The sequence below is a fragment of the Castor canadensis genome, unplaced genomic scaffold, assembly GCF_047511655.1.
Source record: "Castor canadensis unplaced genomic scaffold, mCasCan1.hap1v2 HAP1_SCAFFOLD_202, whole genome shotgun sequence".
Classification (NCBI taxonomy): domain Eukaryota; kingdom Metazoa; phylum Chordata; class Mammalia; order Rodentia; family Castoridae; genus Castor; species Castor canadensis.
This window is the reverse complement of record NW_027395393.1, coordinates 51,198-77,162: the sequence shown is the minus strand read 5'-3', so window position 1 is coordinate 77,162 and position 25,965 is coordinate 51,198. Positions and strand designations below refer to the sequence as shown.

General features: G+C 34.3%; 1 long non-coding RNA gene across 2 annotated transcripts; it reads right to left on the bottom strand.

The window, feature by feature from the left end:
- Positions 1–7,531: 7,531 nt before the first annotated feature.
- Positions 7,532–24,129, bottom strand: LOC109675176 (uncharacterized). 2 transcript variants are annotated; one of them, XR_012444981.1, is made up of 3 exons: positions 23,996–24,129; positions 9,983–10,098; positions 7,532–7,642 (listed from the first exon to the last, which is right to left on the bottom strand). It is a non-coding gene; the product is annotated as an uncharacterized lncRNA (long non-coding RNA). The 2 variants fall into 2 exon arrangements; XR_012444982.1 differs by lacking the exon at positions 23,996–24,129 and adding an exon at positions 16,283–16,409.
- Positions 24,130–25,965: the final 1,836 nt, after the last annotated feature.

The following is a 25,965-nucleotide window of genomic DNA, read 5'->3' as shown; positions in this document are numbered from 1 at the left end:
ATTGTAATTTCCTCCTGTAAAAAAAGTAGAATTTCTGTATAAATTAAAAATTATAGAGTATTAAAGTAGACAGTTGTAACTACACAAAAATTTCTGTAAGTCCCTGAAACCTCAAGGAAAATACCTATAGATGATGCAAGTATAAAATGAGAAAATAATCAAGACATATCATCAAAATATATCAATAAAGCACAAAGGAAGGCAGCAAGAGACAGACAGACAAAATAGGTGTAAGAAAGAAAACAATGAGCAAAATGATAATAGTAAGTCCTTTATCACTAATTCATTTAAATGTGGAAATGTTAAACTTTCCAGTTCAATGCAGAATAAGTGAAAGGGAAAAATAATATCAATCTATATCCTATGTTTATGATACTTTATATTTCAGGACACACATAGGTTGAAAGTAAAAGGATGGAAAAAGATATTCTATAGAGTTGGTGACTAAAGCAATTCATGGGTTGTCATACTTTTATTGGACAAAAGTATGTTTTATGTCAAAACTCTCATAAGAAGCAAAAAATTCATCATCATACAATAATGAAAGAGAGAATTCCATAGGAACATATAACAGTTATGTATTTACTTAACATCAGAGAACCCAAATATATGAAGTAAGCATTGATATAATTGAAAGTCAAGTAAGGTCAAGCACCAGTGACCCAAGCCTTTAATCCTAGCTACTCAGGAGATAGATATCAAGAGGACTGCAGTTAGAAGCCAGCTAGGGCAAATAGTACTTGAGACCCTACCTTGAAAATACTCAACACAAAAAGGGCTGAATAGTGGCTCAGGAGTTAGAATGCCTGACTAGCAAGTGTGATTCCCGGAGTTGAAACCCCAGTACCGCAAAAAAAAAAAAAAAAAAAAAAAAAAAAAAAAAAATTAAAAAGGGGGAATAAACAGTATAACAATAATAGTAGCATATTTCAAACCCAGCTTTAGTAATGGATAGAACAAGCAGATAGTGGACAAAGAATTTAAACCATGCTATACAACAAGCACACACAATGGAACATTTCACACAACAGCAGTAGAATACACATTAATTTCAAGTGTACATGGCCATTTTTCAGGAGAAATCTCATATAGTGGGCCACAAAAAAAATCCTAAAATAAGAAAATTGCAATTTTACACAAGTATCTTTTCAAAACACAATGGGGTGAAAACTGGAACAATTTCAAATATGTGAAAATTAAGCAATATACACTTGAACAATTAAACAATTGATGTGTCAAAGAAGAAGTCACAGGAGAAATTAGAAAATATCTTGTGACAAATGAAAACAAAATTCAACATGACAAGTTTATGGAGTGCAGAAAAAGTAGTAGTAAGAGGGAGGCTGATAGCAATAAATACATATATTAAAAAAGAAACAGATCTCTAATATAAATGCAGAATATTATGAAAAACAGGTCAGGTAAAGGGGAGGTCACACATGAGTGGGGGAGGGGTAAACAAAGGAAGTTAAGGTCAATGTGGTTGATGTACTCTGTATACAAGAACGAATACAGAATTTTCAAACTGGTTGAAACAACAATAAGAAGGGGACTAAAGTAGAAAGAAGAAAGAGGAGATGAACCAAATTGGGCTATAATACATGTATTCATGGAAGTGCCACAAGGAAATTCCCTTTGTAACTATCTTAAACAAGCAAAAACATCATTTCTTTTTTCTCTCTTTTGCAAAATCAGAGAACAGGAAGGTGGAACAGGTCCTGCTTGGGGGATTAATACCAATGGAATTCGGGAAGAGGTGGAGAAAGGCTGTAGGAAGGTGAATATGGTGCAAATACTGTGTACACATGCATGTAAACGGAAAAAAGATAACTGTTGAAACTACTCTAGGAATGGGGCAGAGAAGGGGATAAGGGAGAATGGTGAAGGGGGTAAATTCAACTATTATGCATTTGATATATTACAAGAACCTTTGTAAATGCCACAATGTACCCCTAAACCAGCACAACAATAAATTTTTTTAAAATCTCAAGTAAACATTGTAAATCTGCTCCTCAAGAGATTAATAAAAAATAAAACCAAAGTTTACAAAAAGAAGGAAATATCAATTAGAATTTAAAAAAAGACTAAGTGGCAAAACTAAGATATTTTTGAAAAATATAATCAAAATTGACAAAGCCTAAAACTAAGAAAAAATGAGAGGTCTCAACCAAAATTACGAATGAGTGAAGAAATATTACTAGTGATGTTACACAAATAAAAGAAAGAATAATTAGAGTACTATGAACAATTGCATGCCAACAAAATAGCATGCATTTCCTGGAAGAAATGCATAAACTTCCTAGAAAAAAATAACCTACTAAGGCTGAATCATGAAGAAATGGAAAATCTGATTACATAAACAACAAGTAAGGAGAATGAATCAGTTATCTAAAACCTCTCAACAAATATGACTTTGGACCAGATTATTCCACTGGAGAATTCTACCAAACATTTAAGAATTATAACAAATCCTCAAAATGTTACAAAAAAGTCAAAGATGAGAGACCACTATACATACCAGACAAAAATACTATAATAATCCTTCAACAAATACTAGTAATTCAAATTCAGCCACATGTCAAGGTACTATAGAATATGGGCAAGTGGTATTTATCCCTGGGATGCATGAGAATTTCTACAATAGAAATCATTCAATGTAATAATCACATTAACATAATGAAGATTAAAAATCATATGATTTCTTTAATTGATACATAAAATTCTCTTGATTAAAGTCAATACACATTCATGATAAAACACTCAACAAACTAGGAATAGAAATTACCTCAACATAATATGCTGATAAAAGACAAGCCCACAGATAACATCATACACAGTGGTTAAAAATGACATCTTCTACTTTAAGATAAGGAACAAGGCCTCACTTACCACACTTATCCAACACTAATGGAATTTGTAAACACTAATTACCTAAAGGAACAAATAAAAGAATTTCAATTTGGGAAGGAAGAAGTATATTATCTGTGTTTATAGATGGCATGATTTTATATGTAGAACATCATAGATTCCACAAAACAATTTAAAATAAATTCAGCAAATTTGGAAGATACAAAGTCAATATCCAATGTTAGTAATATTGCTATACATTGACCATGAATAATATGCAAAGAAAATAAGGGAGCAATCCATTTTAAATTGCATCAGACCTGGACACCAGTGCCTCACAACTGTAATCCTAGCTACTTGGGGAGACCAAGATCAGGAGGAACATGGTTCAAGCCCAGGCAAATAGTTTGCAAGACCCTATTTCCAAAATAACCAGAGCAAAATGGACTGTAGTTGTGCCTCCAGTGGTAGAGCATCTGCTTGGCAAGTGCAAATCCCTGTGTTCAAATCCCAGTGCCAACAAAAAAAGATAGCATCAAAAAGAATACAATACTGAAAGTATGGGTGTTGTGGTGCACCACTGTAATACCAGATATTTGGAAGGTAGAGATTGGAAGCTTGCACTTCAAGGACAGCCTGGGCAAAAAGTAATTTGAGACCCCCATCTCATTAAACAAAACTTGTCTGGTAGTATGTTTCTATAATTCCAGCTAAACAGGAGGCACAGGTAGAAGGATCATGGTCTGAGGTCAGCCCTGGGCAAAAACATAAGATCTTATCTGAAAAATAACTAAAGCAAAAAAGGACTAGGGGTGTAACAGAAGTGGTAGAGCACCTGCCTATCAAGAACAAGAACCTGAGTTCAAACCTCAGAACTAGCTAAATAAATAAATGCTTAGGAATAAAATGAAGTAGATGGAAGACATTGAAAATGCAAAAATATCACTGAAAAAAATAGACAAAGCTTTCAGCTGGGCACCAGTGGCTTACTCCTGTAATCCTACCTACTCAGGAGGGAGAGATTAGGAGGATCATGGTGCAAAGCCAGCCCCGGGAAATAGTTCCAAGACCTTATCTCAAAAAACCCTTCACACACACACACACAAACACACACACAAAATAGGGCTGGTGGAGTGGCTCAAGGTGAAGGCCCTAAGTTCAAGCTCAAGTACCAAAAAACAATTAAGAAGAAAACTTTCAAAAAAGAAATACATGTTCATGAACTGAAAGACTTAATATTAACATATCCATAATATCCAAATTTATGCACAGATAAAATGCAATCTTCAACTGGTGGAGTGGCTCAAATGGTAGAGCACCTGCTTGGCAAGTGTGAGGCCCTGAGTTCAAGCTCCAGTATCACAAAAAAATGCAATTTCCATCAAAATTTCAATGGCAGCTCTCTACAGAAATAGTAAAAAAAAATCCTAAAATTTTCATGCAATCTCAAAGGACTCTAGATGACCAAAAGATCTCTCAGAACAAAGTAGGAGGTCTCATACATCTTGTTTTGCAAACATATTCCAAATTTACAGCAATCAAAACAGTATGATATTGGCATAAAGTCAGACTTGCAAAACAATGGAATAGAATACAGCCCAGAAATGAATTCTTCTGAATGTAGTCAAATGACTTTCAATAAGAATGATGAGGTTACATAATGAAAAAAAGATAGTTTCCTCAACAAATACTTCTGAAAAACTGGATATCACCAAGTAAAGGAAAATTGCATTCTTATCTCATAATATATAAAATTAAAGCATATGAATTAAAGACTGAAACAGGAGATCTGAAAATAAAAGTGCTTGGAAGAAACTAGAGGAAAAATGCTTCATGACAATGGCTTTGTCAAGGATTATTTTTCTATCTCATTTGTTTTTTCAGAAAGTAATGGATCTCATGATGATATTTTTGTATATGTATACAATATGCTTCAAGGATATTTACCCTCACATCACACTCTGTGGTTCCCCTCCAAAGTCCCTATAGTTCTCCCCTCCTCCAAAAGAAAAAAAATAGTAAATAGCTCCAGGTGTATGTTCATGTTTTCTCATTGGTTTGATTGTTTTTAGGTTTAAATTCCACATATGAGAGAAAAAATGTGTTATTTACTTTTCTGAATCTGGCATAATTTCTTAACATGATGAACTATTGTCCCATCTATTTTCCTACCAATGACATAACTTCATTCTTCTTTAATGCTAAATAATACTCTATTGTGTATATGTACCATATTCTTTATCCATTCACCTGTTGATGGGTACCTAGTAGATTCCATGGTTTGGCTATTATGAATAGTGCTGCAATAAACACGGGTGTGCAGGTGTCTTTGTTGCATGCTAACTTACATTCATTTCTATATATGCCAAGGAGTGATGAAGCAGTATCATAAAATAGTTCTACTATTAGCTTCCTGAAGAATCTCTGTACCAATTTCCATAGTGGCTGTATTAATTTATATTCACAGTAACAGTCTATAAGAGTTCTTTCCCCTCACACATCCTAGCAAGCAGTGAGTTATATTTGTGTCCGTCATGTCAGCAATTCTGAGATGGAATCACAATATAGGTTTGATTTGTGTTTTCTTTATGGCTAAGGTTGTTGGACATTTTTTCATGTATACATTTGTCATTTGTACTTCTTTCCATTAGAAAGGTTTGATTAAGAAGTCTCTTTGAATGAACTAGGAAGTGCAAAAGGGCCCTTTTACTGATGTCTGGTAGCTGCATGTAGATCTTCCATCTTTTTATTGTACAGTACCCTCTGGTGCATGAGTATGGATCTTTGGATCTTTCTGTGACTTCCCTTTTACTCTTGCTTGCAGTCCTGATTAGAAAGAGGAGCAGAGGGAGAAGCTCTCCCTTCTGTACCATTTTGCTCAGTGTTGTGTAGTGAGGTTTGCTGCTGCTTGTATAAATCTAAAGTTTATTATTTCTGATTTTCCTCTGATTTCTAACTCTATGTTTACTGTTACATCTCTCTGAGCTACAAATCTTATGGTTTTGTTTCAGATTCATGAAAACCCAAGAAAGTGTGGGGAATCTGCAAAATATAATCTTGAATACTTTTCCAATGATTTCTTAAATATGACATGAAAAGCACAGGCAAGCAAAGCAAATCTAAGTCCCTTGGACAACACCAAACAGAAAATCTTTTGCCCATTGAAATAAACAATTAGGAGCATGAAAAGGCTCTAAACAATATATCTGGAGTTAATATCAAGAATAAATAAAAGAACTCTCTATTTGATAACAAAAAATCTAATTATAAAATGGGTTATGACTCCAATTGACATTTCTATATAAATCATAAACATATGAAAAGTTCAAAAACACTAATAATCAGAAAAAAACTTCAGAACCACAAGTTATCAATTGATACTTATCAAGATGAATAATACTAAATGAAAATAGAATATATTTCATTGGTAGAGAACTTTAACCCTTTTGTACTGTTGTTGGAAGAGTAAAATGGTGCAGCTCCTATGGAAAATTAAAAATAGATTGACCATATGGTCCAGCAATCTTATTTCTGGTCATATATCCAACAGAAATGAAAAGAGTGTCCCAGAGATATTTGCACACCCATGCACATTATATCTTTATTCATAAGAGCCAAGAGGTACATGTATCCTATAAGTCTATGTATGGATGACTGGACAAATTAAATGTAGTATACAAATAAAATGGAATATTATTCAGCTGTATGAAAGAAGAAAATGCTGTCATACACCACAAGACTGATCATCATTGACAACATTATGCCAAGTGAAATAAGCTACTCATAGAAAGACAAATACTGAATGATTCCACTTAAAGTAGACATCTAAAGTAATCAAATACAAAGAACTAGAAAATACATTGGTGGCTACCAGAAACTTGGGAGAGAGGCAGTGAGGATGTATTTGTTCTGTGGGTATAGAGTTTCAGTCATGCAGGATGGCGCATGATATGGGAGTTTGGGGGATGTACATGCTGTTGACAATATTGTACTATAATTAAAATTTTAAGTATATGTTATATGTGCACAGATTGAGCAAAATTTTTAAAGTAAAATGTCTTGTGTGGATAAGGCAATTACAGATAACTAATAAAAACTCTTCCTTTGATTCCAATCAGCTAAATGAGTACACATGGGTCTTAGCAGTTGAAGTAAAACTCAAAGGAAAATATCTGTGTCCTAAGAGAACAGGATAAAAATGTTGTTTAATCATGTTAAATGCAATATTAAGGAAATACATTTATCCAAATCAAGCTGAAGACAAAAAGCAAATAATTAAAATGGGACTTCCACCAAGAACCTTAATACAGACTAAAAGTTCAACTGTGTGGGTGCTGAAGAATTAGATCTGGCTGCTTAAGTCTACCTACTACTCCAAGGGAGCAGATGTAATTGTTTAACACTAATTTTTAATCTTTATACTATAAAATAACACACTGTTAATGGGAAAAATCCTGGAGTTATTTAGGAATTAGCTTAAAAAGAAAAAAACGTAATTGGAGTTAAATATGATGATAGAATGCATTGTCATGCAGCAAGTACTCTGTAGAGAGATTCTTATGAAATCACGGAACATGAATAACTAGGTAGTTTAATAACAATAGGTGAAATTCCATGAGCATTTTCTGTGGATCTGGCATTATATTAACCCTCACTTGTCTTATTTAGTTATGTAGACTACTCACCTGTCCCATTCACAGATGAAGAATTTGAGAACTAAAGAAATAAAGTAGCTTCTGGAAGTTTATTCATCCAGGTAACACAACAGGAGATTTTGAATCCCAAATGTCTGATTCTAGAAGGCATGGATATTGAAATTACACAGAGAATTTATGAATTTGGACATTTGCAGTAGAATGGATGGAACTGGGGATCATTATGTTGAGGGAGATAAACTGAGCTCAAAAAGCAAAATGTCTCATGTTTTCACTCATTTCTGGGATGTAGACCTAAGAATAATAATGGGGCATTAATGTAAAAAAGGGGGCTCATTTGGAGTAGGAAGCAGTGGGAAGGAGAAGGGGAAAGGAAAGAATACTGAGAGGGTAAAGAGGATTGAAATTCATTACACACATACATATATATACATATACATATATATATATGCACACATATGACATATGACGAAAACATAAGAAAACTCAACTCATGAAAACACTGTTTGAAAAGAGGGAAGAGTAGTTAGGAGAGGTCTGGGAATACAGTGGAGGGGATGAGTTTGTTCAAAATACATTGTGCATGTATATATCTGTGGAATTATCACAATGAAAGCCACTCATTACTTTATGCTAATTCAAAAAATAAGATCACATTTAAAACAAAATAAATAAACTTGGGCATATTACTTAACTTCTCTGTGACTTATTTTTCTTATCTGTCAAATAGGAATAAATCCACTATCTATTCACAATGCTAGTATAAGGAATCATAGGAAAATATATGTTACATGATAGGAATATAGTAAGTACTTAATAAATAGTGACTTATTTGTGTTTCTAGATAAGATCAAGCAGCACAAAATATTAAAGCATTTCCAAAGACCTTTGGCATTAAGTTAGCAAAAACTGAAAAGGCTTTCCTGAAGCCATAAATAAATGTAATGATTTCTTGAAAATAATGAACCCTGATAAGCTAATTACAAGTACAACAAAACAAAATTGATATTATATCAGACTGTCAGAAATTAGTGAAAATATTGAGGAAAAAATAAATTGTTTCTAAACTATACATAATAAATTTAAACATAGGTTTTTTCATACATATCTTAGCTCCTGGTATATAAATGATTCTGTTTATTTAGAAAAATGACAGATTAAAACTTGTAAACTTCTTTTCTTTTCTTAGGCACACTGCCTTAAATTTCTGACATTGCAAATAATAACCCTTTTGGTGTCAACTGATTTGAATAATAAATGTGAATTACTTTTCTTAATAAAATTTACTATGTCCTTAGAGTTATGTATCTACATTGACTAACAATAAAAATTGTTAGGTCCTTAAAGGTGCATATTTACATTGACCAAAAATAATTGAAATTTAAAAAGTTTTTTTGCAGCTTTGAAATCCAGATTCAGTTTATCTATAATATGAATATTTCCATGTAGAGAACAAAGAGACCTATGTCTTTTTAGGTGAAATAAGATAAAAGGAATAGTCACTATATTTTAGCATGGTCCATGATTTCTGCCTCAGAAAAAGTAATAGCAAGGAGTGTGTAACACACTCCCACCCTTTAGTGAAACATTTCTTGTGTTCTCTTTACAGAAAGTAGTCTGAATCAGAATCTTTCATCACCCCCCCTTTTTTTTTCTTTCATCACTAAGAAGGCAGCTATGAAGTTCAAAATTGTTTTTGAGTATTAAAGCTTCCCACCTATAGGTGGAGACACTTATGAAATACTGATACCAGCCAAATGTTGCTTTTCATGGATTGTATTCAAGAGAAAGACTCTGCAAAAGGTCCTTACATGAGTTGGTAAATCTGAAATTTTTACCTCATGATTTAAAGGAATCAAAGGGATAAATTTATAGACTGGTAGCAATATGGAAAAATAATCCCCGAGACTCAGAGATATTCAGCGTTTCTGGATGATTAAAGAAAATAAAGATGAATAAAACCTAAATATGAGTAGACTTTTTGAAAAGACTGTGAAGCTCACTTTACTTTTTTATCAGAAAAGGAAAACTTTAATACATAAAAATGAAAACAAATGAGTTTTAAAACTTTTTAGCATAATAAAACAAGAAAATAGTATACTAACTGTTAAAATATAATACTGTTTTTGTGGTTTTAAAGGGCTACATTAAGATGACAAACACTTTTTTTCTAGTCAGACAAGTATTTAAATGAAATAATCTGTTAAGCGCTGGTAGTGCAAAACATTTTTTTCTTTGTTAGATTTTAAAAACAAAATGAGATTTCCTGTACAGTAGTTTCCTAGGGCTGCAGTAACAAATTATCAAAAATTAGTTGTCTTAAACAGAGTACACACTGGGTGGCTTAAAGAGAGTACTTGGGATATATGTTTCCTTATTCATTCATTGTTCCAGAGGCTATAATCCTGAGATTAAGATGTACTTAAATTATTGCCTTTGGACAGTTGTGAGGAAGAATTTCTTCCAGGATTCTCCCCTACCTTCTAGTGCTTTTCTGGCATTCTTGGGTGTATTTTGGCTTGTAGAAACATCATCCTCATCTCTGCCTTCATCTTCTTATTGCATTCGCTCCCTGTGTCTTGGTATCCAAATTTATCTGTGTACAAGGAAGCGAATCTATTAGATAAATGCCCATTTAAGGTTACATTCTAAGGAACTAAGGGTTAGTACTCTGAGATATCTTTCTTTGGTGGGGAGGGCACAGTTTAACCATTAATACCTTGCAACATTTAGGGAAAGTAAAAGGGTGTGTGTGCCAGAACATCTATTTACTTCCATATCACATGGATGATTTGAGACAAGAATAGGACAGAAGGGGCCAATTTAGAGAAATTGGTCAGGTTAGACTGGTAATTAATACTTAATCAAGTGCATTACTCTATAGTTCTAAAGGAGATGTTCCTTGCAAAGTAAAGCCGGATTAGGCTCCAAAACTTGATTGCAAAACAACCTGACTGGAGGTTTTGTTACATGCCATTGGTATCTTTAGAGATGTCAAAACAGTTTATGCTGTTACAAGTATAGGGTTGTTCATATGATCCTTATGCTGTTTTTCACAAGGATAAAATAATATGCTGAATTACTATCAGGGAAATTTGTAGTCTAGACAATTCACATTTGGCAAAAATTATATTAAGCTTAGAATAAAGAATCCTTCCTCTTGGTTTATCTTTAAAAAAAACTGCCACAAGTTATGTAACAGTCAAAAGGGACTACAATTTCATTATTTTCATGCTAAAGAGTTCAAAAATGTGAGTTAAAGAGTATTCCCACTGGATAAATGATGACCAGTTGTTCATCTAAATAACTAAACAGATGAATAAAACTAGATATAGCCAAGTAAACTAGTTGACTTTTTAAATAAAATAATGACTTCGTATTGCATTTTAAAATGCATGAAGTGTTCTACAAAATATCAAGAAATTTTCCCTAATGACATCATGTTAATCATATCTGGTGAGTATTAACTACTAATACTCTATATTCCACAGAATGTTAAATGCATCACTTCAAAAATTCAGCACCCAAAAAACTAGATAGCAATTTTTGTCCTCAATGCAGAGAAACTAATGCAGATACTTTAAAGTGACAGAGGCAAATAGGAGAAGGAGACCAGGAACTAGAGAAAAGGTTAGTTTGAGAAGAATTAATTTAGAAGGTAACACACATGTACAGGAAAACAATGCGACTCAACTCCCTGTATAGCTATCTTTCTCTCAACTAGCAAAAACCCTTGGTCCTTTCTATTATTGCTTATACCCTCTTTTCAACAAAATTAGAGATAAGGGCAAAATAGTTTCTGCCTGGTAGTGAGAGGGAGGGGGCATGGTAGATAAGGAAGGGGGTGGGGGAAGGGGGAGAAATGACCCAAACATTGTATGCACATATGAACAAAAGGAAAAACAATCAGCCTATATTAGTATGTCAGGTGGTCAAGTGGTCTATGATATGCTATAACATTACTTCTAAGGAAAAAGAAAGTTTAATTTCCCACATTCCAAGGAAAGGAAAACTACCCAACTCATTTTATGAAGCCAGTATTAAACTCAACCCAAAACCAGACAGACACCTCCAAAAAGGAGAACTATAGGCCAATCTCCTTAATGAACAGCAATCCTAAAATCCTCAATAAAATAATGGCAAACTGAATCTAACAACCTATCAGAAAGATCATTCACCATGACCAAGTTGGCTTCATCCCAGGAACGCAGGGGTGGTTCAACATACACAAATCTATAAATGTAATACAGCACACTAATAGAAGCAAAGACAAAAACCACTTGATCATCTCAGTAGATGCAGAAAAATCCTTAGATAAGATCCAACACCACTTCATGATAAGAGCTCAAAGAAAAGTAGAAATAGAAAGAATGTACCTCAACATTGTAAAGGCTGTATAGGACAAACATATAGCCAACATCATACTTAATGGAGAAAAACTGAAACCATTTCCCCTAAAATCCGGAGTGAGACAAGGGTGCACACTCTCCCCACCCATATTCAACATAGTACTGGAATTCCTAATCAGATCAATTAGGCAAGAAGAACAAATAAAAGGAATACAAATAGGTGAAAAAACTGTCAAAATATCACTATTTGCAGGAGACATGATCCTATATCTTGAAGACCCAAAAAACTCTACCCAAAAAGTCCTAGACACCATAAACAGCTACAGCAAGGTGGCAAGATACAAAATCAATGTACAAAAATCATTAGCTTTTCTATACACCAACAATGAACAAATTGAGAAAGAATATATGGAAACAATTCCATTTACAATAGCCTAAAAAAAATCAAATACCTAGGAGTAAACTTAACAAAAGATGTGAATGATCTCTACAAGAAGAACTATGAACCCCTGAAGAAAGAGATCAAAGAAGACTACAGAAGGTGGAAAGATCTCCCATGCTCATGAATTGCTAGAATCAACATAGTAAAAATGGCCATACTACAAAAAACAATCTACATGTTTAATGAAATTCCCATCAAAATCCCAAGGATATTCATCACAGAGATTGAAAAATCTATCCTAAAGTTCACTTGGAAACACAAGAGACCACGAATAGCCAAGGCAATACTCAGCAAAAAGAGCAATGCTGGAGGTATCACAATACCTTATTTCAAACTATAATATAAATCAATAGCAATAAAAACAGCATGGTACAGGCACAAAAACAGATATGAAGATCAGTGGAACAGAATAGAGAACTTGGATATGAATCCACACAATTATACCCACGTTATTTTTGACAAAGGTGCCAAAGAAATACAATGGAGAAAAGGCAGCCTTTTCAACAACTGTTGCTGAGAAAAGTGGTTATCTGTCTGCAAAAAACTGAAACTAGATTCATGTTTATCACCCTGTACTAGTAGAACTCTAATATCAGACCTGAAACTCTGAAGTTAGTACAGGAAAGAGCAGGGAATACTCTGGAAGCAATAGGTATAGGCAAGGACTTCCTTAATAGAACCCCAGCAGCTCAGCAACTAAGAGAAAGGATGGAAAAATTGGACTACATAAAATTAAAAAGCTTCTGCACAACAAAAGAAATGGTCTCTAGACTGAAGAGACTACCCACAGAGTGGGAGAAAACATTTGCCAGCTATACTTCAGACAAAGGACTGATAGAATATACAGGAAGCTAAAAAAAACTAAATAAACTCTCCCAAAATCAAAGAAACAATAAAGAAATGGGCAACTGAACTAAACAGAACTTTTTCAAAAGAAGTAATTTAAATGGCCAAAAAAACACATGAAAAAATGCTCACCATCTCTGGCCATAAAGGAAATGCAAATCAAAACCACACTAAGATTCCACCTCACTCCTGTTAGAATAGCTATCATCAAAAACACCACCACCAACAGATGTTGGCAAGGATGTGGGGGAAAACAAACCCTTGTACACTGCTGGTGGGAATGCAATCTAGTTCAACCACTCTGGAAAGCAATATGGAGGCTTCTTAAAATCTAAACATAGGTCTGCCATATGATCCAACAATTCCACTTCTAGGGAACATACCCAAAGGAAAGCATCTCAGGTTACTCCATAGGTACCTGCACCCTCATGTTTATTGCAGCGCTATTCACAATAGCCAAGTTATGGAAACAGCCAAGATGCCCCACTACTGAGAATGGATTAAAAAATGTGGTGTTTATACACAATGGAGTTTTACTCAGCCATGAAGAAGAATGAAATCTTATCATTCACAAGTAAATGGATGGAACTGGATCCTGAGCGAGGTTAGCCAGGCTCAGAAGACCAAAAATCATATGTTTTCTGTCATATGAGGACTTTAGATCTAGGGCAAAGGCAGTAATGTTGTTGGACTTGGGTCACACACTAAGGGGAGAGCACATATGGGATGAATGGGGATAAGTAGGAAACCCAAAACTCGAAAGTGGTTGATGTCCCCACTGCAGAGGAGCTAATACATTAACCCTAAAATGACAGAGGCCAATATGTGTAGGTGACTGGAAGTAGTGAAGAGGTCAGGTAGAAATGAATGAATTCAGGTTGTAATACACTTGTGCACGGAAGCAATGCTAGGAATCTCTGTGTAGCTATCCTTATTTCAACTACCAAAAATGCTTTGTCTTTCTTATTATTGGTTATGTTTTCTCTTTAACAAAATTGGAGAAAAGGGCAGAACTGGTTCTGCCTGGAAGCAAGGGGAATAGGAGGAGAGGGAGGGGGCAGGTGGGAGCAATGACCCAAACAACGTATGCACATATGGATATATGAATAAGGAAAAAAAAGGGAAAAATTTCTCACATTCTACTACTAGAAAGAGACTTAGTCTTTGGTGGGTATATAGCCCTGTGAGCAAAATTCAGAATGTGTGCAAATAAAATATTAGAACTCAGTCATATATATGAGTTATTCATTGTATATGGCTACTTTACCCCTATAATACCAATTTTGTAGTCATGACTACTTATAGCCTTCAAGCTTTAAAATGTTTACTCTCTTTCTAGAAAACTAAAGGTTTATCCCTGTTTTGAGGGATTAGGTATGGTACAGTAGTCACCATCCTTTGTAAGTTGGAAATAAAACATTTCTCTCTTGCGAGAAGTGACAAGACAGATCTCTGAGTAACACAAAGTCTCATAGTCCCCACCTTTGCTCTACCTGTGCTTCTCCTTCAATTCAAAGTAGAGGGAATTCAAATGTTGGGTGAAGTAGCCTAGTTCACAGAATATTAATGGATTTGTGGGACTGGGAACATGGCAAGCTAAATTTTGTATCCCACTTAATTCCAACCAGAAATAATTCATTATGGGATATTTCATTCCAACCAAAAGATTCCACTATGGAATAATTAATCAACAGGCAGGTGAACAGTATGATTTATTCTACTTTCCTTCACTATCAGTTTCCACAATGAGTATTTGGCCATGAAAATGAAGATGTAGGTTTTAAATTATTCCTAACACATTAGATTTCCTTGAGCATAGCTGATGTAGTAGTTTCAGTTGCTGCTAAAAGTCCAATCTGTGGGAATCAGATAACATTACTGGGTCTTTGATAAAACATACTCTTGGTTAAGAAGTCCAGCTGGACACCTGGGGATAGGGTGACTATATCAGAACATCTCTTCCTTAGAAAGATTAGCAATTATTTTTTTTTCAAAATACATACATAACATAGAAATGAAATTTATCTTTCTTATTTGACTTCATGTAAAAGCATCACTATACAATAGTTGATGTAATTCTTTATCCATTGACATAGTACACTATTCAACATTATCTTGGACAAAAGGAGACACAGATGGTATAAAAATAGGCTAATGTCCATGGCATTTACTGCTCTTGTTATCATGGTCTTATTACCAAAAACTTGCTTGCCTGAACAAATAGTATAATAGTTGAAATACTCATGACTTAGTTAAAGTCACCTGTTTAGGATGAGAATCTAGATTTTGGAGTGTTGTCCTCCAGGTTGAAGTGCATGCATTGACTGTACTATATGTATTGAACTGGAATCATACAATTAATATGGAGTATGCACTTAACTATCATAATAATGGTATGTGCTGATATATGGTGACATGTCTCAGTAAAAGAATAAATATGCTAAGAAACAACACAGTGAAAATACATGTGACCCCACCAGCATTACTTCCAAAAACTACCTGTAAATTTACTGCTTTGCACATTCACAAACTCAAATTGAGACAGAAATTCTGGCTCTTCAGGATAGAGATGAGGGCTAGTGAATATTTCATTGTGGTTAGCCACTGAAGGTTTTATTGTATTGGAAACTATGACTAACACCTGATCATTTGAGGGTTTCCATGCCAATAAATCAGAAGACACAAGAAAGTTTAGTGATTGATCTTGCTAATCATTAGAACCAAATTTGGCTAATATGCATTGGAGACAAGAGGTATTATATTTGAAATCTTGAGAATCTACTATATATCTCTTAGCATTTTTTTCTTACTAAAGGAGAATAAGGAGTTCTACTATATCAAATTTCCTCAATCTACATGGTTTCTACCACCCTACAATCTTTCCAGGTAACTTTTTCCTGGATCTGTTAGTCAGTGTCTCATTTTTTCCTTTTCATAGCTACATTTGTTAAGCAAGTTGTGTGTACTACCTGTGTACGTGACATTTTCCCCTATTATACTTCAACCCACTGTTTTCAACAGGTTTAATTACTTTTGGTTTTTTTAAGACCTGGTCTAACTATGTAACTCAGGAGGGATTTGAACTCATGATGCTCCTGCCTCAGCCTCCCAACTGCTAGTGTAACAGGCATGCAATACCATACCCAGCTCTTAATGCCTTCTTACGGGTGCACATGCTAGAAGTACTTTAGGGTTTCTCTACTTGAAATCTTGAGGTTTTTGGAGCCTTTGGTGCCTTCTTGAAACACCCTGTTTTGGAAAATAAAATCCATAAAAATTTCCTGGAGTTTTCCTTGGTCTAAAAATATCAAGAACAGGCACATAAAAGGCATGTCATAAGAAATTAAATAAATGAAAAAATAAAATATGTTATTTGAATAAGTTACCAGTGATGCTATCATTATATGTTCTCACCTAAATTCTTCGCTCTGTATGAAAACATGATTTATCTACATTTAGTTACCAGAATCCTTGCTGGAATCCTTCATATACCTAGGATGCAAAATAATTCAAATGATTTCATGGTGATTTATAAAAGATGCATACATTTGGCCACAAGAATTTATCCATATTGAATTGCTAACTAAGTCAGCAAAGCATTCTAAATATAATTTTAAATGATCTAACACTTCTGATTTTTTTGAACTATAAGACATTTCCTCTGCATTTTTAAGTTTTTAAGCTATAGAATCATTTATACAACTGTAATTAATCATAAAGGACTGGTGTATGGAAAACCATATCATTGTTAAAGTCTGTATATATGTATATATATATGTTTTCATATATATATATGAATATATATATGAAAACATACATACATAATGCCCACTTAAATACCATTTATAATTCCACAGATAACCTTTTCATTCTTTCAAACATGGAACTTTTTTGTGTGTAGAAGATTGTATAAACTCCATACATATTGTAACTTGAATAATACGCACTTAATTTTCTGAGAAGCCATTTAGATCCTTTCTTATTAATAGCAAAGTAGTAAATGAAAATCTCTTTCCACCAGCAGATTGTGGTGTTCCACTTCTCTATTCTACAAATGATGTGTTAACAACCATTTGCTATAAATACCTAAACTAAGAACATGAATATGGTCATATACTGTCTATTCAAGAATGAATATGGAAATCTTTAATGGACTGAAACCACCATAAGAAAGGGACTAGGGTAGAATGAAGAAAATTACAGGAGTTAAACCGATTTGCGTTATAATACGCATATAAATGGAAATGCCATAAGGAAATTCCCTGTGTAGGAATTTATCTCAAACAAGCTAAAATGTTTCACTGTTCTTTTTCTTTTTTCTCTTTTTTCTTCAACAAAATCAGAGAACAGGAGGGCAGAACAAGTCCTGCCCAGGGATGAGGGCTTGCACCAGTGGGAGGGGGGAGGTGACAGGGAAAGAGGGTAGGAGGATGAAAAAATGTGTACACATGCATGTAAATGCAAAAATGATACCTGTTGAAACTATTCCAGAAATTGGAGGAGGAGGGGATAAAGGAGAACAGTGGAGTGGTTTAATTTCAATATGATATATTTGAAACATTTTAAGAACCTTTGTAAATGCCACAGTGTACCCTTACCCAGCACAATAAAGGAAAAAAAGATAAAAGACTTAAACATATTTTCAAAACATGGCCTGGAAACTTTGGGAGGAACAAATTAGGAAGCCACTAAGGCTTCCATTAGCAGTGAGAAAACAACCTTGGGATACTAGTATCCCAAGCAACAAAAAGCAGCCCAGCATGTAACTTATAGTCTAATTGGATCATAGAGATAGAAGAACAATGCATTTCTGAACCAGATCCTATAAAATGATGCATTTTATGGAAATACAATATTAATACTAGGAGAAATTGGTGCTTCCCAAGATGTGGCACTTTAGGTTAATGATAGTCAAAACATATCAAATAACTATCACATTAAGCTATTGGGTCATTTACTTCAGATCACGGATTTGTTAATAAATTCAGATGACTTGTGATTAGCCTCCAGAAGCCACAGGGATTCACTTCATCTAAGAACTCACCTAGAAGCAAATAAAATTAGATACCATAAATGCCAATTTAAGATGGAATGTCACTCAAAATAATATTAGCACAGGCAAAGAACCAAAAAGTATTAAAATTAAAATGAATCTGGGTCCAAGAAATTTTATCTCCAAGTTGTAACTTCACAATGGGCTTCCTTCCAAAATTTTTGGCATGGTCTAATTTTGTAATCAAGAGATTAAGTCAAAATTTATTCAAAAGCTCTTCTAGTACATTTACTGCCCTTTGAACCCTATATTCTGTAATTTAGAATGGAGAACCTTTTCAAGCCACCACATGGTTTAAATTTTCTGCTTTGTATAATACAAATCTAATTCTTTTCTGTTACATAATAATTCCCATTTATTTTATTAAAGGATAGGTGGAAGCCAGATAAGTCAAGACTTTACAAAACAGTTTAGTAATTCTTAAGTATAACTTAAGGATAATGTGGTTAGTAATAATAATAAGTAATGGTACTGAATATTTACTATATGCAAAATTTTATGCAGAATATGATTTAATTCTTAAGGAAAGATTCATTTAAGAAAAGCAACTTGCATATGGTCATATAACAAATGAATGGTCAAGTGAGGTTAGAACATTGATTATTTGAATGCACAAATCACAATCCTAATAGCTCTATTACATATTTGTTATGGACTTGTCAATTATATATTTCACAAAAAAGTATATACAACAAATATTGGTGAGGATGTGGGGAAAAATACTATTACTCATACTAATACTCATATACTATTGGTGGGAATGAAAATTTATACAAACACTATGGAAAATACTATGGAGGCTCCTCAAAAAAGTAAAAATAGAACTGCCATATGATTCAGCAATACCACTCCGAGGGATATAGCTAAAGGAATGTAAATAAGGTTACAATAAAGGCATCTGCATGTTGATTATAACATTATTCATAATAAGTAAGCTATGGAAATAGCCAAGATACTCTACTACTAATGAATGGATTAAGAAAATATGGTATTTATACACAATGGAATTTTATTTAACTATAAAGAAGAATAACATTCTGTTGTTCCCAGGTAAATGGATGGAACTGGTGAACATAATCTTTAGTTAAGTTAACCAGGTTCAGAAAGCCAAAAGCCTCATTTTCCCTCATATGGGGAATATAGACCTAATACAAATACAAGCAATATTATGACAAATAGTTCATGTTAAAGGGAGGTCATATATGAGGGAGACAGGATAAAAGAAGGAAGTTAGAAGGTGAATATGTTTGATGTACTTCTTATACAAGAATAAATATAGAAATTTTAAACCTGTTGAAATCATCATAAGAAAGGGACGAAGGTAGAAAAAAGAAAAATAGAGATGAACCTGTTTATAATACACATATACATGGAAATTTTATGAGGAAACCCCCTGTGTAACTATCATAAAGAAACAAAAATAGTACTTTTTGTTTTACAAAATCAGAGAACAAGAGGGCAGAAAAGGACATCCTGAATCCCTAGCCCATGGAAAGCCTCCCCACACCAGGCACTGAGAAAATTTGGTGCCATTTCTCACCACTGCCACCTCCAAACCTGCATGTGTGTCAATGAACAGAACAGAGTATCCTTCCCTGCTACCCACTCACCACCTGCTGACCAACCTACTATACCAACTTTACATAACTCCAACCCCCTGCATTCCCTGACACAAGCACCCTACACTATAACAACAGAAATACGCCCAAATGTACACAAGGTCCACAAAACTCACCAGCCCCCACACCACTTACCCACTCACCCACCGCACTTCCCACTTCCCCTTTAAGTGCCACCCTAGACAATTCCCCAAATTTCTATTGCTAGCCTAACAGATGTTAACCCCCCCAACTCCTACTGTTTATAGATATTATCACCAAAGGGTCTTCTATATAAGATGCAAACAACTGGTTGGGTATTGAACCTGTCACTTAGTTATTGCTAAATTACACCTCCAGACCAGGAGCAGGAATAGCACACTAACCTAGCTAACAGCCAAGACAGCCACAACACAAAAATTAAATCAAGGGGAAGAAAAACAGGTGACCAAAACCAACAAATATTCTGATGTCTACAGAATGTTTCTGTCTAACATCTGCACAATACACATTCTTCTCAGCAGCCCGTGGAGCTTTCTCAAAAATTGATCATATCTTAGGGCACAAAGCAAGTCTCAGCAAATATAAGAAAACAGAAATAATCCCCTGCATTCTACCTGATCACAATGCATTAAAACTAGAATTCAACAACACAAACAACAGCTGAATAACACATTACTCAATGATCAGTGGATCATAGATGAAATAAAAAAGGAATAAAAATGTTCCTGGAAGTTAATGATAATAAAAACATGACATACCAGAACCTATGTGGCACAGCAAAGGCAGTCCTAAGAGGAAAGTTTATAACCATGAGTGTGTATATTAAAAGGACAGAAAGATCACAAATAAGTGATATAATACTACATCTCAAACTCTTAGAAAAGCAAGAACAAGCAAAACCCAAATCAAACAGAAGGAGAGAAATAATAAAAATAAGGGCCAAAATTAATGAAATAGACACCCAAAAAAAAAATACAAAGTATTAATGAAACAGAAAGCTGGTTCTTTGAAAAAAATAAACAAGATTGACAAACCTCTGGAAAATCTGGCTTAAATGAGGAAGGAAAAGACCCACAGCAGTAAAATCAGAAACATAAAAGGAGAGATAACCAAACAAGGAAATCCAAGGAATCATAAGAGATTTGAGAACCTATATTCTAATAAATTGAAAATCTTGAAGAAATGGACAAATTTCTAGGTACTTATGACCATCCAAAACTAAACCAAGAGGATATTAACCACTTAAACAGATCTATAACATGAAATGAAATTGATGCATCAATAAAGCATCTCCCAAAAAAGAAAAGTCCAGGATTCTCACCTGAGCTCTACCAGACCTTTAAAGAAGAACTAACACCAACTCTCCTTAAACTATTCCACAAAATAGAAAGGGAAGGAACACTCCCTAACTTATTCTATGAAGCCAGTATTACACTCATCCCACAGTATTGCTACATCCCAGTGTTATTCATCCCACAACCAGACAAAGACATATCCAAAAAGAAGAACTATGGGAAAATCTCCTTAATGAAGATCGATGCAAAAATCCTCAATAAATTAATGGCAAACAGAATCCAACAACATGTCAGAAAGATCATTCAGTGATCAAGTCGGCTTCATCTCAGGGATGCAGGGGTGGTTCAACATATGCAAATGAATAAATGTAATACAGCACATTATTTGAAGTAAAGACAAAACCCACTTGATCATCTCAATAGATGTAGAGAAAGCCTTTGATAAGATTCAACAGTACTTCATGATACAAACTTTAATAAAACTAGGAATAGAAGGAATGTACCTCAGTATTATAAAGGCTATAAATGAAAAACATATAGTCAACATCATACTTAATGGAGAAAACCTGAAACCATTTCCCCTAAAATCAGTAACAAGACAAGGGTGCCCACTCTCCTCACTCCTATTCAACATAGTCCTGGAATTCCTAGCCAGAGCGATAAGGCAGGAAGAAGTAATAAAAGGAACACAAATAGGTAAAGAAACTGTCAAAGTATCCCTATTTACAGATGACATGATCCTTAAAGACCCCAAAAAAACTATATCCCAAAACTCCTAGACAACATAAACAGCTTCAGCAATGTAGCAGGATACAAAATCAAATTACAAAAATCAGTAGCCTTTCTATACACTAACAATAAACACATTGAGAAAGAATATATGAAAACAATATACAATAGCCTCAAAAAAATCAAATACCTAGGATTAAACTTAACAAAGGATGTGAATGGGAATTAAGTGGGAAAGGGAAGGAAACCTAAAACTTGAAAGTGTTTGATATATCCACTGTAGAGGAGCTAATAAAGAAATCTTATAGTGACAGAGGTCACTATGGGAAGGTGACTAGGGAGTAGTGAAGAGGTCTGGTACAGATGAAAAAATTCAGATTGTAATACTCATGTGCATGTAAGCAATGCTAGGAATCTCTCTGTATAGCTATATTTATCTCAAGCTAGCAAAAATGCTGTCTTTCTTATTATGTCTTATGTTTTCTCTTCATCAAAATTGGAGAAGAGGGAAGAACATGTTCTGCCTGGAAGTGAGGGCATTGAGCGGGGAGGGAGATGGGTTGGGGGTCAGTGGGGAGTTGGTCCAAACAATGTATACACATAAGAATAAATGAATAAACAACAAAAAAGAGGGCAGGAAAGTTCCTGTCTAGGGGGATGGTACCAGTGGGAAGGGGAAGAGATGTGGAAAGGGTATAAAAGGGTAAATATGCTGCAAATACTATGTACACATATTTGTAAATAGAAAAATGATATCTGTTGAAACTATTCTAGGAATGGGGGGAGAGGGGATAAAAAGAATGATGGAAGGGGAGAGTTCAACTATGAAATATTTGGTATGTATTAAGAATGTAAATGTCACAATGTACCCCCATCAGAACAATAAAAATAAATGCAAATAATGAGAAAAAGTAACAATTTTTAGAACTTGTGTAATTATATGCAATGAAATCTTATCTTGTTTTCTATATAATTTTAATTACCTAAAAATTAAATGTTACATATTTATTTATTAAAAGGTTGTAAAAAGACCACATTATTTTTTCATAATGTCCATTGTCTTTGGATTATATCATAAATTTAAAGGTATGCATATGAAAATCCCAATCTGGTTTTTAGCAATTATTTAAATGACATAATATTTGTATATATTTATGGGGTAAAGTACAATAATTCAATACATGTATTCAAATTATTGTAGTTAAATCAGGGAAATTAACAGTTCTCTTTCTTCCAACATTTATTATTTTTATGCATTGGGGAGCTTTGGAATCCTCCTTTCCAGTTCTGTTTACATATATAATAAATTACTGTAGGCTGCATTTACTCAATTGTGTTGTAGAAAACTAAAACTAATGCCTTCTATCTAACTGTGTTTTGGTACCTGTAATCTAATCTCTCCTTGTTCTCCCTCCCTCCACTCTTCCTAGTCTCTACTCTCCACTTCTGTAAAGTCACTATTCTGCAAATGAGTGAAAATATTCATTATTTGTCTTTCCATGCCTGGAAGATGTCATTTAAAAGTATGTTCAATAGTGGTCTTGAAAATTAACAAATGTTTCTAGATTATAGGATAATAAATTATTAAGAAAAGCTGCATTTATGGAAGAAAAAAGTAAAAAAACATGATTTCATTAAGTACATAATTCATATTATAGAGCTAAAATAATTAAAGTGTTGTATAACAACAAGAGTAATTAATAGTAATATAAATGAAACATTAAGTACCTTAAAATACTCAAAATGCTCAGTCAAACTGATAATTTCGGTTGTATTTCGTTAGTAAAATCTTCCAGGAAAAAAACAAGTTAATATCCAGGTAGCATAGATCAAAATGGAACAATGATGAAGAATACATGCTTCCAGTTTAAGGAAATAATATATTGTTGAGCACATTAACTCTGTTGATGTACTCCTTAGAATTCAATCCAGTTGTTTGGTTTGACTATTATGAGAACATTATTAAGTTACTCAACTTCAATGTGCTTAGGTCCTCATCTGTAAAATAGGGACAATAAGAATACTATTTTGATTATTGTCTGAATTCATACAAACAATTTAAAAAGTGCTGGACCCTATTAGATGAGAGATACTACTATTGTTGCTAGTCTGACAGTAATGCAGGAAAACACAGGATGGCAAAGGAATAATAAACAGAGAAGTGATTCAATAGTTTACCTGATGATGCAAACTCTGTGATGACACAAAATACATTGGAGAGATTTGGTCTGAAATATCAAGGTTTGGAAATCAACGCTTACTTCAGTAGAACCTATGCTCAGTGTCCATCAAATTATTCATTTTTCTTCCTGGAAATAGAGGAAGTTATATTTCCCTGTAATCAGACATTAAGAGATTGTTTTTTTTTTTTTTGTTTTGTTTTTTCATTTTTCTTTTATTATTCATATGTGCATACAAGGCTTGGGTCATTTCTCCCCCCTGCCCCCACCCCCTCCCTTAGCACCCTCTCCACCCCCTCCCGCTCCCCCCCCTCAATACCCAGCAGAAACTATTTTGCCCTTATCTCTAATTTTGTTGTAGAGAGAGTATAAGCAATAATAGGAAGGAACAAGGGGTTTTGCTGGTTGAGATAAGGATAGCTATACAGGGCATTGACTCACATTGATTTCCTGTGCGTGGGTGTTACCTTCTAGGTTAATTCTTTTTGATCTAACCTTTTCTCTAGTTCCTGGTCCCCTTTTCCTATTGGCCTCAGTTGCTTTAAGGTATCTGCTTTAGTTTCTCTGCATTAAGGGCAACAAATGCTAGCTAGTTTTTTAGGTGTCTTACCTATCCTCACCCCTTCCTTGTGTGCTCTCGCTTTTATCATGTGCTCATAGTCCAATCCCCTTGTTGTGTTTGCCCTTGATCTAATGTCCACATATGAGGGAGAACATACGATTTTTCATCTTTTGGGCCAGGCTAACCTCACTCAGAATGATGTTCTCCAATTCCATCCATTTACCAGCGAATGATAACATTTCGTTCTTCTTCATGGCTGCATAAAATTCCATTGTGTATAGATACCACATTTTCTTAATCCATTCGTCAGTGCTGGGGCATCTTGGCTGTTTCCATAACTTGGCTATTGTGAATAGTGCCGCAATAAACATGGATGTGCAGGTGCCTCTGGAGTAACAGTCTTTTGGGTATATCCCCAAGAGTGGTATTGCTGGATCAAATGGTAGATCGATGTCCAGCTTTTTAAGTAGCCTCCAAATTTTTTTCCAGAGTGGTTGTACTAGTCTACATTCCCACCAACAGTGTAAGAGGGTTCCTTTTTCCCGCATCCTCGCCAACACCTGTTGTTGGTGGTGTTGCTGATGATGGCTATTCTAACAGGGGTGAGGTGGAATCTTAGTGTGGCTTTAATTTGCATTTCCTTTATTGCTAGAGATGGTGAGCATTTTTTCATGTGTTTTCTGGCCATTTGAATTTCTTCTTTTGAGAAAGTTCTGTTTAGTTCACATGCCCATTTCTTTATTGGTTCATGATCCTATACCTTAAAGACCCAAAAAACTCTACTCAGAAGCTTCTAGACATCATCAATAGCTATAGCAAGGTAGCAGGATATAAAATCAACATAGAAAAATCATTAGCATTTCTATACACTAACAATGAGCAAACGGAAAAAGAATGTATGAAAACAATTCCATTTACAATAGCCTCAAACAAAATCAAATACCTAGGTGTAAACCTAACAAAAGATGTGAAAGACCTCTACAAGGAAAACTATACACTTCTGAAGAAAGAGATTGAGGAAGACTATAGAAAGTGGAGAGATCTCCCATGCTCATGGATTGGTAGAATCAACATAGTAAAAATGTTGATACTCCCCAAAGTAATCTACATGTTTAATGCAATTCCCATCAAAATTCCAATGACATTCATTAAAGAGATTGAAAAATCTACTGTTAAATTTATATGGAAACACAAGAGGCCACGAATAGCCAAGGCAATACTCAGTCAAAAGAACAATGCAGGAGGTATCACAATACTTGACTTCAAACTATATTACAAAGCAATAACAATAAAAACAGCATGGTACTGGCACAAAAACAGACATGAAGACCAGTGGAACAGAATAGAGGATCCAGATATGAAGCCACACAACTATGAGCAACTTATCTTTGACAAAGGAGATAAAA